The 12,369-nt window shown below is 44.4% G+C and overlaps 1 protein-coding gene across 18 annotated transcripts in view; it reads right to left on the bottom strand.

The window, feature by feature from the left end:
- Positions 1-11,008, bottom strand: part of LOC120961697 (glutamate-gated chloride channel) — a 116,734-nt gene extending 105,726 nt beyond the window's left edge. For 5 of the 18 annotated variants that reach the window (XM_040385667.2, XM_049607589.1, XM_040385663.2 and 2 more), the window contains exons 1-2: positions 10,380-10,784; positions 7,641-9,220 (exon numbers count right to left, since the gene is read on the bottom strand). The gene's annotated coding sequence lies outside the window, so the exon portion shown is untranslated. Of the gene's footprint in view, positions 1-7,640; positions 9,221-10,375; positions 10,787-10,809 lie in introns of those variants that run through there. The other 13 variants (XM_040385660.2, XM_040385659.2, XM_040385661.2 and 10 more) reach the window with 10 other exon arrangements.
- Between the last annotated feature and the right edge of the window lie 1,361 nt (positions 11,009-12,369).

Raw genomic sequence — 12,369 nt, 5'->3', positions numbered from 1 at the left:
AACACACACATACATTGCCAACATCATACCGTTTTTTTTCGCGTGCATCAACCGCTTGGCAACATCGTCGTACACGCTGGGACAGCGGGTCGTTGTATTTTACGTTACTGTCTCGAAATCATTAGTTTTGCGTTGGCAGTTTGTCCCTCCTCCCCTGCTCGTGTACACTGTAGACGGCGGTGAACTGCACCGAAAATAAGTATCATTATCGATGAATTATGATTACACCGGGTCTTTCCATTGCTGCCCCGAAATGGGAGTCAAGCGAACGTTTCTGCTAACCCCTTTCCCAGCGAGCGCACCATTGCGTTTACGGGTGAACCACCAGGCGCTTCCATCGCCACGCAACCATGAACCACCAGGCGTCTCCATTAGAATGAATGTTTCAGCCGGTTGTAGTTCCCCCTATTCTTGCCCGGCTACGGGACTGGCACAGTTCGCAGGTTTAGCGCAAATTGACTCACTTCTTTCTACTATTCTTCCCTTTCCACGGGCATGCGGGTGCGTGAATGAAAGAGAGAAACAAACTCATGCTTATACGAAAAAAACACACTCACAGTCAGGCGCGAAATGAAACGTAACGAAGTGTATATAAAAATAAATCTAAGCCTTGTTTCGGCCGGTCCGGCGGTGTCAGTGTCCGAAATGGCGAACGACTGCGGACCACGGTGGGAGGCAAAGAAACTGACCGTGGTGGCCGTTACAGTCGTCTGGCAACCACCATCACCACCACCACCACCACCACAGACGAGATCAAATAGCTTAGGCAAAATGGTCAAACAAACGGAAATATGTCAACATCAGGCCGATTTCGATTGCCACTTCCACCAGGCATATTTGCCTCCTTCCTCTCCCGTAGGCGCAATTTGCCATTTCGTTCGCTTGCACGTACACCGGGAAACCGCCCGTGTTGATACGGATGAAGATAACCGTGCGGTCGGTTTCGGAAGCGCGGAATATTTTCACGCATTTTTCCCCTTTGCATACCCCAGCAGCCGGCCGGGAAGATGATGGTGATGCGTATCTATATAGCAGCGAAATTATTTGCATCGCTTCGGTCAGCTGAGAGTGTGGGGGTGTTTAGAGCGGCTAAACCACCAGCTCAGCAAGAGCAATTCATGCCAAATCGTTTGTGAACGTAGATTTACTTTGATTTGAATATCTATTTGCTCCACAACCAGTCCCGGATGAAGGAAATTGTTGCTTTGCAGATTAAAAACTTAATAAAATAATTATGGTTTCAATTACAACACCACTCATTTACTTAAGACCACAACATACCGAGCCGATTCAATTGCCCGAAACGCGTATGAATAGATAACGCTACAAGGATCGTACAAATATTCATACTCTTTTCATTCAAAAAATTCCCCTCCGAAGGGTCATTATGTAGTTCAGAGTAACCGCAACACTCGCCTCTAAACACTTGAGATGGTGCGACGAACGGAATCTAGCTTTGGCCGAATTTTACCACGAGCCCATTTAAATTCACCGAAAGTAAAAAAAGCTCCTGCCTAGTGTTGTGTTTGGGAATCAGAAACGGCTGCTGAGATTTCCCATCTGTGCCATTCCCGTCGTATCGGCGTACCGTTTCAGATGACGTCTGTGCAGGCGATCCCGGTGAGCGACAAAGGACTATTTTATCCAGCCTCCTGTCTGTGTGTGTGTGTGTGTGTTGCTTTAACCGCCCTCTTTTTCGGCTGCTAACCTCGATGTTAACCGTCCAGCCAGTGGAAGGGAAGGCGTTTTGCCGCAGCTGGAAGAAAATCGGCTTAATGGTGTAAACATTCTGCGACACTCAAGCGGCAACGCACAGACATCGTCTTGGCGTCGTCTTTGAATATTTCATACGGTTGCGAGCTGTAGCACAAAAAACCAGCTTCTATGCGTGCCAGTGTCCTCCCAACCATCGTTCCCCTTTGCATCAGCAAGCGGTACATATCGAAAAGCACCAGCATGCATTGAAAAGCTTCTTTTCCACTCGAAGAAGTGATCCCTTTATGCTCTTTTGCTCGCTTCATGTCTTCGAAAAGAGGCCGATTTTCCACGCAGCAAAACGAATGCCAAACGCCAGCGACGGGTACGCTTTTATTGCCCGTTTTGAGGGTTGTGAAATTTGAGACCGATGTTATTTTGACTCGCTCATCGGATGGTTGAACTGCGTACGGCGAATACAATCACGCGCTACCATAAACTATCAAACTCGCTCGCTGGTGGGATTATTTGCGTGCGGGATAGGAAAATAAAGTGTTTGAAAAATAGTGTACCCGTTCCACTCTTTTCATTTACTACAAAATGCGGTAAATAGAAAGGATCCCTTTTGTTGAGGTTGGATTGTTTGTTGCGTGAAGCATTTCTTTTGTCAGCGCATTTGATTATAGCATGCATATTTAACCTACAAGGGGGCGTCCTGTTCGACCTTTTCATTCTTCATTTTTTTCGCATCCATGTTTCTCAGGATGATAAAATTTTAATTAAAAAAATGATTTAAAGACAGACTTGTTCAAAAATATCAAACGGGTGATAAAATGCGAGAACGCAGTAATAAACAGATCAAACCCAAGAGCAACGGAATGATTTTATGCATATGCAGTTTATGACGATGCAGTGGTACATTCGAAACATGTACCAGAAGAACTATACAAGGTAAGGCATAGTTCAGCTCAAAATAAAAACCCGCAGCAATGCAACCAATTCACCATTATCTGAGAAAGGTTGTATAAAAAAGGGGTCAAGTCTTTCGTACTTTACATTACACAGATACATTCCTAGGAAAATATAGCGTAGGCACATCAAAAGGAAAGAGTCTACGATCGGATCAAGTGCGTGAAAATGAGGAACAGTATTCTTCCTCCGATAGAACGTTCAGGCAATAGTACAAAAAAAGAAAATCTTAGTGTAGATACACTTGCGTATCAAAACTCAACAAGGATGGTCACGTCAGTGTGTTGTTCTGTCGAGTGTCCATTTTGACGTCGTTTAGACTTTTGCACGTAAGAGTGAAAGTGAAATTTTGGGTATTCCGTTTTATTTCTAATTACATTCCCAACCATTGAATTACATGCATTTTCTTGAATTACTTGAATTTCCTGAACATTATTTTTTCACCGTAAGCAAAACGGAGAATCACAAGAAAATGCATTTAATTTAATTATTCAATATTTTTTATAGTCCAAATAGTTGAAGAATATTTTTTTTTTGTGTACGATATTATCCATATTCTGACTAATATTTTATAAAATATAGCCGAAAACCCCTACATTTCACGATCAATTTAACTGGGGCTGTAACCTGGGCTTTAGATGATGCAAGAAGCTAAAAGCTATCTTTTAACTTTTGCTCGAAGATATTAAAAGTGTATTTTTATACCTCACAACAACAAACATAATAACAGTGCGTTATGTTTGATGTTTCATTTTGTGTAACAGTGGGTCGCCGTTTACCCGGACTCATCGGGACACGACCTCGTCAGGATCCTCGAATAACAAGGATAATGGGTAAAAGTATTTATTTTATCACACATTTTTCAAGTCTTTTTTGAAATTTATATTATTTTTTGGTAAAACCTAGGAAATTTTTATGAACTTGCTTGTTTTTTCAATAAGATTATTTGAAATTTGCCATGAATATTAGAATTTTTTCTAATAACAATGTGCTCTGATAATTTTTTTTTTCAAACATTCTCCTCAGCACGCAATGTCAACTTTGTATTGAACTTTCATTCCTAAACAGCACGGATAAATTGACAGCCGGATGAAAGGTACCCGTAAAAACGTCGTCCCACTCTATTGTGTATTAAGAAAACTATTTATACAGAATTTGAACATAAAAAAATAAAAGCGGAATATTACAAAACACTCGTTTGCCATCATACATTATTTAAACTAAACATAATCCCTTTATCTCATCATCACAAATCTCCCTTTTCCTTCTTAAAAAAACCACTCAGACACGAATCCGTCTACCTGGCGTCTCAAATCTTTATCCTTGGCATCGAAACACAGCAGCCATTGCTCAAACAAAACAAAAGAAGAAAACAAAAAAGCGTTCATGTATAATATGTTGTAATCCATTTCCCTTCTTCCCCGTCGCAAGCAGACGACAAACAGTCAACTGTTTCGAAACGTACTTTCTTTCCAATGCTACCCTATTGGCGTGCCGTACGCTGCACTGCACACAGCCACAGCGAGGGTTGGCCGTGAAATCCTCTACATTCTTCACCCATACACCCACCGAACAGGCACCCGACGGTAGCTTGCCCTTGATAGTTTCGACACGGGTCTGTTTCGGCTGTTTTGTGTGTGTGTGTGTGTGTGTGTGTTATTCCCCCACCCGAACCATGCATGCATGCAAGCTACAAAAATAGTGTGCATTGATGCAAAAGCGCACACACCACCAACACAAACCATTGTTCGGGCAAGCGGGGGGGAAGGGGGGGGGGGGAGGGAAAAACGTGGGGTAGTGGAGGAAGGGGATAACAATACAAAAGTGCCGTGCCAGGGCCGGCGTTAGGTTGCGTGGTTAAAATAAACATAAATAACTGTTGCGTTGCGTGGTCGCCCAACGCCCAACGCCAGCGGCAACTGTTGCTGCCAAACCACTGCCAAAACATCCCCCCCCCCCTCTCACCCCCTATCTCTTATTACCCTTTGGGAAGTGCCCTCGAAACGGGAAGAGATTAAATGTAGAGAATAGAACCAACGCTAGAGAAAGCCCTTTTTCCATTACATTAGCTAAATCCTTCTCAGAATGCACACACACACACACCGGGGAGCTGATAAATAAATGGTACAATCCCTTGCGGTGATGATCAATGTAGGGATATCGACTTCCAGTGCCACTATCTCTGTGCCCACCCTTTTAGAAGCTAAAGTGCACACTCGAACGATTTAATTCAATTGCATCCAATCCGACCTGATCCGTAAGATAAGAAGCGTGTAAGACTCTTTCATAAATCACCTGGAACTAATCCGATTTGCTGAAGGTGAAAGCGTGTGCCCCTGCAACTCACCCTTAACCTGCTTCCCCTAATCCCTTTGGGCCACACGCAGCCGGCTAGAAAAGAGAGGGCAAACAGGGAGCGACTGCCCCGGCACTGCTGCACTTAGCAGGTGCGACTGACAACTAAATGCAGTTTGAATCGATACACCGTTTAATCCCCTAAAGGGACAACAGCGCCTCCGCCTCCCAAAACAACTGCCCTACATTGGTGCGCTGCTGCTCCGTGCTACTGCTGTGCATTTCAGGAAGAGTAAAATTGTGCGCAACGAGAAGGGGGAGGATTTTCCACGCTTCAATCGTTTCCTAGGGATTTAGCACTGCTCGTAGCGCTCAGGTGTTTACACTAAGCTGGCCTTCCAATTGTCGCGTACTTTGATTGCTTGCAACCGTTTTGTATGAATCTTTTCAAGCCTTTTTGTGTCGTGTGTTACTTCCTCTCTCTCTCTCTCTATCTAATTTGACTCAAAAACAACAACATCACTCATTCATATCGCTGCCGGAAGAGAACATTATTACTTCAATTCAATGCTCACTGGTGGATGTTTTGAATGACTGTGTGTTTGATGTAGTGCACTCAACGCACACACACACACACACACAGTTATCGATCCCACACCACACCCAGGCACACAGGAAAAAGCGAATCCCAAGAACTTCCAAACTCGACAAATCGGATTAAGAGTGTGTATGAGTTAATTTGATTTTATTTATGTTCCTCCCGGCCAAAGCAACAATTTTGCTTTGTTTTCCAAGGCTTAACGGGAAAATTCGCAGCAGCAAGGGCGGGGAGGGCACATGGCAGTCGGTGGGAAGCACGCCGGGGAAGCACAATTTCACTGGTTGTATGTTATTTTTGTTTGCATTTTTGTTTTTGCTGTTGTACGTTTCGTTATTTTAATTATTGACATTCACATGTGTGCCACACGCGCAGCAGCAGCGGCGATGCGACATTTTAACGACGTACGGCTTCGCAACACCGGCGCAAAACACACATCGGTCGGTGCGAGGTTTCATTACGGTCGTGTGTATGCGAATTTGAATATGAATTCACACCCCCAGCAGGGGTGCAAAAGGGTGGCGGACGGGCAGACAGGGCGGAGGGCCGCATCTAAATGTCACCCATTCTTATTTTATTGTGATGTTTAAATACCTGGTTTAGCAGCAAGAGGTGTGTGGTGTTCAAGGGGTAATACTGCAGCATCTTGGGTGAAATGCACACACATAGCCGGAGATGAATGTATTGGTACGAATTTCTTGCAAATTTCATTGAAAATGTGTACGCGTATAGGAATCATCATGACAGATGTGAGGCCTAGCAATGCTTTAGTACCTTTTGGGAAACCAACATTCATACCCTCAACTCATTATATGAGGTCTTAACCTTAGAAATTGTTATTGTTGTTTAGAAATTGTTAAACTGTGAAGTTGACACTTGAATAAACTCCAATTGAACGGAATCAAGCTTTTAAGGACTATATTTAGCTGAAAGGATCAATCCAGGAATTAATTGGTACACAAGAATTCAAATTTCATTCATATGATCATTCAGTCGTAATTTTGCAAAGCTCGAATTCATAACAGCGACTCTGCAAACCAATTAAAGAACCAAACGAAAAGCAAAGTTTCGTTTGAAGTTTCAATAAGTTCAATAAGTTAAAATGAGTTTTAATTTTGTTCAATATTTCTCAATTTTTTAGGTAAAATAGCCCATTTTTTCCTGTTTCTTTCAATGTCTTCTTCTATTTGGCATAACGTCCTATGCAGACATGCCGGCCTATACAGGCTTTCATTACCACACAGCCGGATAGTCAAATCCTTGCCACGGGGAGACGGTCCATTCTAGGTTTGAACCCATGACGGACATGTTATTGAGTCGTACGAGTTGACGACTACATCACCAGACCGGCCCAGTGAACAGTGAAATAGTACCTGGGAAACATGAACAAACATATCAAGAAGCAGAAATCGCGTCAACTGACTTCGCAGTGGCATGCAATGATGCCAAAATTCAATGCGACTATTTTAGGTGAATTTCGGAAGATTTTAGATAAAACACCCTAGCTCTATTCCAACTGGACCAACATCCCCCAGCATCGTTCCATCGAAATGTTCTGGACCTACATGATGCAAAAGCTCGACTCAAATATTTTTGTCATAAAAACTTAAGAGTAATTGATAACAACAACTTCAGTCATTTGTGTCATTGGTTGTGTACTGCTTTTGCCTCGGAAAACTATGATTTTACTAATTATTCAATAAAACGTAACTTACAGGACGCCATAACTCAAATCTTTCGCATTTATACTACACAAATAAGCTTAACATGCTAGCTTGAAGAAACTGTAAACATGTCTAAGAGACACCGTTTCCCCTTATATATTCCTCCCAGTTTTTTTTCATCTCTAATTTCTTGCACAGTCATTTTCAAATTCCTTCATGCAAGAGCGCCGGGGCAAACCTCCACCACTCCTTCACACACGAACAAATCTGATTCAATCTGATAAGAAAGCACGCGCACACATACAACCCTGCCTGAAACTATTTTCATCCCGTGCAAGTTGCAGCATTAGGCGCAAACGAAGAAAGAAATAAACGAAATACCATTTCGCAAGCAACCGACCCCGCGTACTGCTACTTACGTGTTCTGCATACGAACGGGCACCCGAACTTTGGTCCCTTTTGGTCGTGTCACACGGGCGTCACAGTTCCTTAGCTGGCCCAGCCGATCCTGCCTCCTTTCACTAAACCGCACACGTCCCCTCAATCACACTTGGTCACACTGGATTAAAGCACATACACACCCACAAATACAGGATAACCCAGAAGTGAATCCTGCCCTTCTGCCGGGTCCACAATCGCCAAACTAACACCACACCAAAAACACACTCCCAACAGCAGCAGCAGCAGCAACAAGGACACTTTGCCTTTGCCGGAAAGAGGTAAAAACAAAAAGAAAACCAAACAAAACTATTCTTTCATCAAGCTGCACACTCCGACGATTGCACACACCGAATGGAATAAACTGCAGCGCTAGTGTTGGGGGGGCAGTTGCTTTCTTTTTCTCTCGACTGCTGTTATGTTGCCTTCACGCTCACACTTTCGTTCACACTCACACATGGGACGACACAGCGTGGCGTTGGGAAAACTTTCAAAACTTGCTCGTGCTTTCTCGTTCACGCACGCACACAGACTCACTTTCGTGGCGAATCGATTTCCACCAGGACGTTCTCGCCTGCTTCGTTCTAAGTGCGTTTTACTTAGAATGCTTCGCTCTCTCTCTCTCTCTCGCTCACGCTTGCCACGATCGTCAGGAGGTTGGCGAGAAATTTTAACGCTTCTTTCGTTTGTGATCGTTGGTGGGAAAGGGGGAGGCGGGGTTGTAAAAGAAAAACACTCGCACAAACGTTTACCAAATGAGCGTGAAAAAACAGCACTCACCAAACACCACTCAGCCGGCCATTCCCAGACAAAATTCCGACACGTTTTGCCCTTAGGCCCGCAGCGCACAACAAGCTAAGATGTCTCACACGACCGTCCGCTGTTGCGAACTTTTTCGGCTTCCGATGCTTAACCGTCGACCAAAAATTCACCAAACGACGCCGAAGCCTTACACAACAATTGCTTCCACGCGAAAAGGGAGACGCGCACACGGACACATAAACTGTTGGTCATGCATTAAACAAAGAAGAAAAAAAAAACAACAATTCGGCTGCTGTTTTTTGCCTCACACATACACACGCTCACAAATGCACCAAGCACACGGATACTGACACGTATGCATACAGCCACATACACACAGCCACACACACACACACTATTGCAGTGACAAAGGAAAGCACACTACGGTCACACCGCTAAGGAGGTTTTCGGAAATTTCACTTCCACTGCACGGGAAAACTTCTGCACACACTGCTGCGGTTGCGGCTTTTTCAAAATTTCCCCGGCATGCACACACACACACTCACACATACACACACGCTCACGGTCGACACGGTGTTTTCTTTCTGGCGGAGCTTCACTTGCAGTGCGTTTCCCACCCCCGTTCGGAGTTCGAGGATTTTCGAGATTTTAATTTTCGGAGCTTCACGCACAGACAAAATGTCTAACTGGTTTGCCGTTGTTTGTTTTTGTTGAAAGTTGTACCACTCACCACTTCCTTCTCGCCGTTGCCGTAGCTTGTCGAGGAACGGGTGGTTTTCGACTTTTCTGTTCTGGTTAGCTGTGAAAGTGTGAGTCAATTTCAAAGATGCAAGATTTAGACATTTTTCTGCACATTTTACATGATATTTGAGGGCATAGAAAATTGGAAACTTCTGCCAGATCATTGCTTCAATATGTTTATTTTCGTACAATACTATGCTCTCAATAAATGTGACTTATTTCCTTAATTTTCAGTTCCCATTTATTTATTCACCAAATCTGACTTCAATCTAAGCTTTCGACAAATGGAAATATCTCAACAGTTTATTCTTATTTGAATAATTTTAATATTCGTGTCATATGTAAAAAATAATTTAAAAATGAGTTAATAATCTATTAAATATTAGAATTAAAGTTTGAATAAGTATTGTCATCTTAAGGGCAAATTTGAGAATATCGACTAATATCCACTAATATCCATAGTATAATTACTGTCACTGTTGATTAGCAAGTAGCTCAACTTGAAATGAAAATTTTGAACAATTAATCCAATTGATTTTTAATTCTTATTTCATCAAACAAACGTCAGAAAATAAGACAAAAAACAACAACAACACTTTAAGCAACAATAAAAAAGCAATTGTTAGACAACCAGCAACAAAAACAAATTTACTGCTTTTTACTGCCATTTCAATCTTTCGCGCAATGAAAGTAAATGAAGAATAAATGAAAAACAATGTTCCCTTGAATATTCACGCTATTAGATCACTTAGACCCCCCCCCTCCCCCTAAAAGGCGAGTTCCCCGAGTGTCCGATGTTGCAGTTGCTTGTGTCTCGTTCGCACATCTTGCAGCAAATTATGTAATTTCATACGCGAAGCTCCGTCTGACGGTCTGTCGACTCGACGTCGATTCCAACTCGATCATCAGCACAGTGGATAGTTGTTTTTTTTTCTCTTTAACTCATACTTTTCTAAAACCTCACATGCACAAACTAGCGATCAGTTTTTCATGCCTTTAATTTAACAGTCCTTTTTTTGCTTTTGGCCGATGCAATGGAATCCCCGACCCCGAACTTCTAACCAAACAAAGCTTTCCCGAACAACTCGAGCAACCACAACAACCGGGAGTGTAACGTTCTGGGATCGGCAGATCTCTGTCCGTGTCCGTCTCCCACTCTGCCTAGCTGCTCGTGCCTAGCTCACACAGTCACACATGCAAAAACAATACACACATACACACGCACAGGCGCACACGTACACGTTCTTTCCCTCCGGCGGTGGTAGGACACGCGTTGCCTACCGTTTGTTGCGCATACTACAAACGCCTGCAACGAGTTCCTTCGGCCGACTGAGCGAGTGCCAGGTCAGTAACGAGCCAGTAACGTCCAGCTTGAAGGAAGGCTGCCGTGGTATCGGCGTTCGTGTCCCGTCGGCCACTGTTTCCCGAGCGGTTGCCGACCGACCGTAACCCACACGGCACACTGGTCGGCGTGCTTGGGCAAAGGAAACGCAGGGGAAAATAACGATGCAACACACTACGGCACACTAGAATTAGCTGGATTTTGTCTTTTTAGAAGACGGATATGTTTGTGGTTTTGTTTTTATGAAATGTTTTACTGGTTAACTACACAAATCGAGTTGCAAACAATTGTGTTTAAGGTCGTACCGCACACCGCACACAGCAGCCTCGATTACTCGATCGAACGACACAGGCCCGACACAAACAGACACACGCGTACAGTTTCCGCGAACCACCAGACACGGAGACGGGGATGTTTTTCCGGTGAAAATCCGCAACGCACTGAGCGTAACGTCGAATGCGCTAGCGAGTAGACTTCTACTGCTGCTGCAAAAAAAATCTCCCCTTCAACACCGCTGGCGAGATCATTAAAGCGAGCGCCCGCGTTATGCAGGCACTCTCGATCGAGATGAGCACGCGCGCACTGAGTGCCACGTGGTGAGCTACGGGCGAGCAAACGAATGGATGGCAGACAGAAAATAAGAAGAAGAAGAAATAAAAACTGTCACACAAAAACCCCTTTTCAAATCGGTTTTATTTTTGGTTTTTGAAGCTTACCGGAAAGACCGTACAGAGGGCGCTGCAATCGATTGAGAGAAACATTTCTTTGCGGCTCGTGGCACCATCACAACGCTTTTCACCGATTTCGATCGGCTGAGGTGGAAAACTGGTGAGGTAAAATCGAAACAAAGAGTAACTCACCGGAGCAGGAAAAAAGGCGAGTGAGTGACGGCGTTACGCAGGGGAAGTCGGCACGAATCGTTCCCCTACCCCATGGCGGGGAAAATCACTCACTATTGACATTACAGCACGCGTCGTCGGAAAAATGCGAATTGCGACAACATGGCGCATGCACCCCTGGCGTGTGATGTCCCTGTTTTCCCATTTTCACCTTCTACTCCTTCTTTTCTATTCCCTTGCCTTACCATTCGGCTTGGCCCTGCTCTGCGAGCAGGTGAAGGGTTAAGTGAGACCGCCACCACCATCTGCCGCATATGATTTTCCGACCGTGCCGATACACACATGCACGAATACCGGCATTCCGGTGCACTCTCGCACGAAACGAAAGCGCCGGCAGTGGGGGGTGAATAAATGGGGAAGTGGGCGGTAGCGCGGGCTTGTTGATTGTTGTTCGTGTGGGTCCGTGGCCCGCGAAGGAAGGTGACTTTCGCGGGATGGAAACTTAAAACGGAAGCTTTTTGCCTGCTCGGGTGAAGCTTTTGCCTTCGCAGCGCTGTTGGGGCAAAAGGCGAGTTGTATGATTGCTTTTTTCCCGTTTCTTTTTTTACCGGCGTTTTATTTGTCTTTCCCATAGAGGAGGCGATAAAATATTAACGATTGATAGCGAGTGAGACAGAGCGAGTGAGCGTACATAAAAAGGCAAGCAAACACAATCTTAGGAAAACAAGGATCCTGTGCATTCCGTGGCCCCTCGTGGGCTGCATCTTCTCTCGACAATCGATTCGATAAAAACATACACACACATATACATACAAGTGGGTGGATTTGCTTTTTTCCCATACATTCGAGGAGGATACGAGGAGCGAGCAAAAAAGCACTCACGCTGAAACGAGCGGCACATAAAACCGGAAACGGTACCCACGCCACGGTACGGGACACGCCAGATGGACGGACTGGTGTAAAAACTATTGAAAAGTAACACAAACTATCAACGCCCGGGTTTTGGACTGGGCGAACCGAAAAGGG

The sequence above is a fragment of the Anopheles coluzzii genome, chromosome 2, assembly GCF_943734685.1.
Source record: "Anopheles coluzzii chromosome 2, AcolN3, whole genome shotgun sequence".
Taxonomy (NCBI): Eukaryota; Metazoa; Arthropoda; class Insecta; order Diptera; family Culicidae; genus Anopheles; species Anopheles coluzzii.
This window is presented reverse-complemented; position numbering and strand designations above follow the sequence as displayed.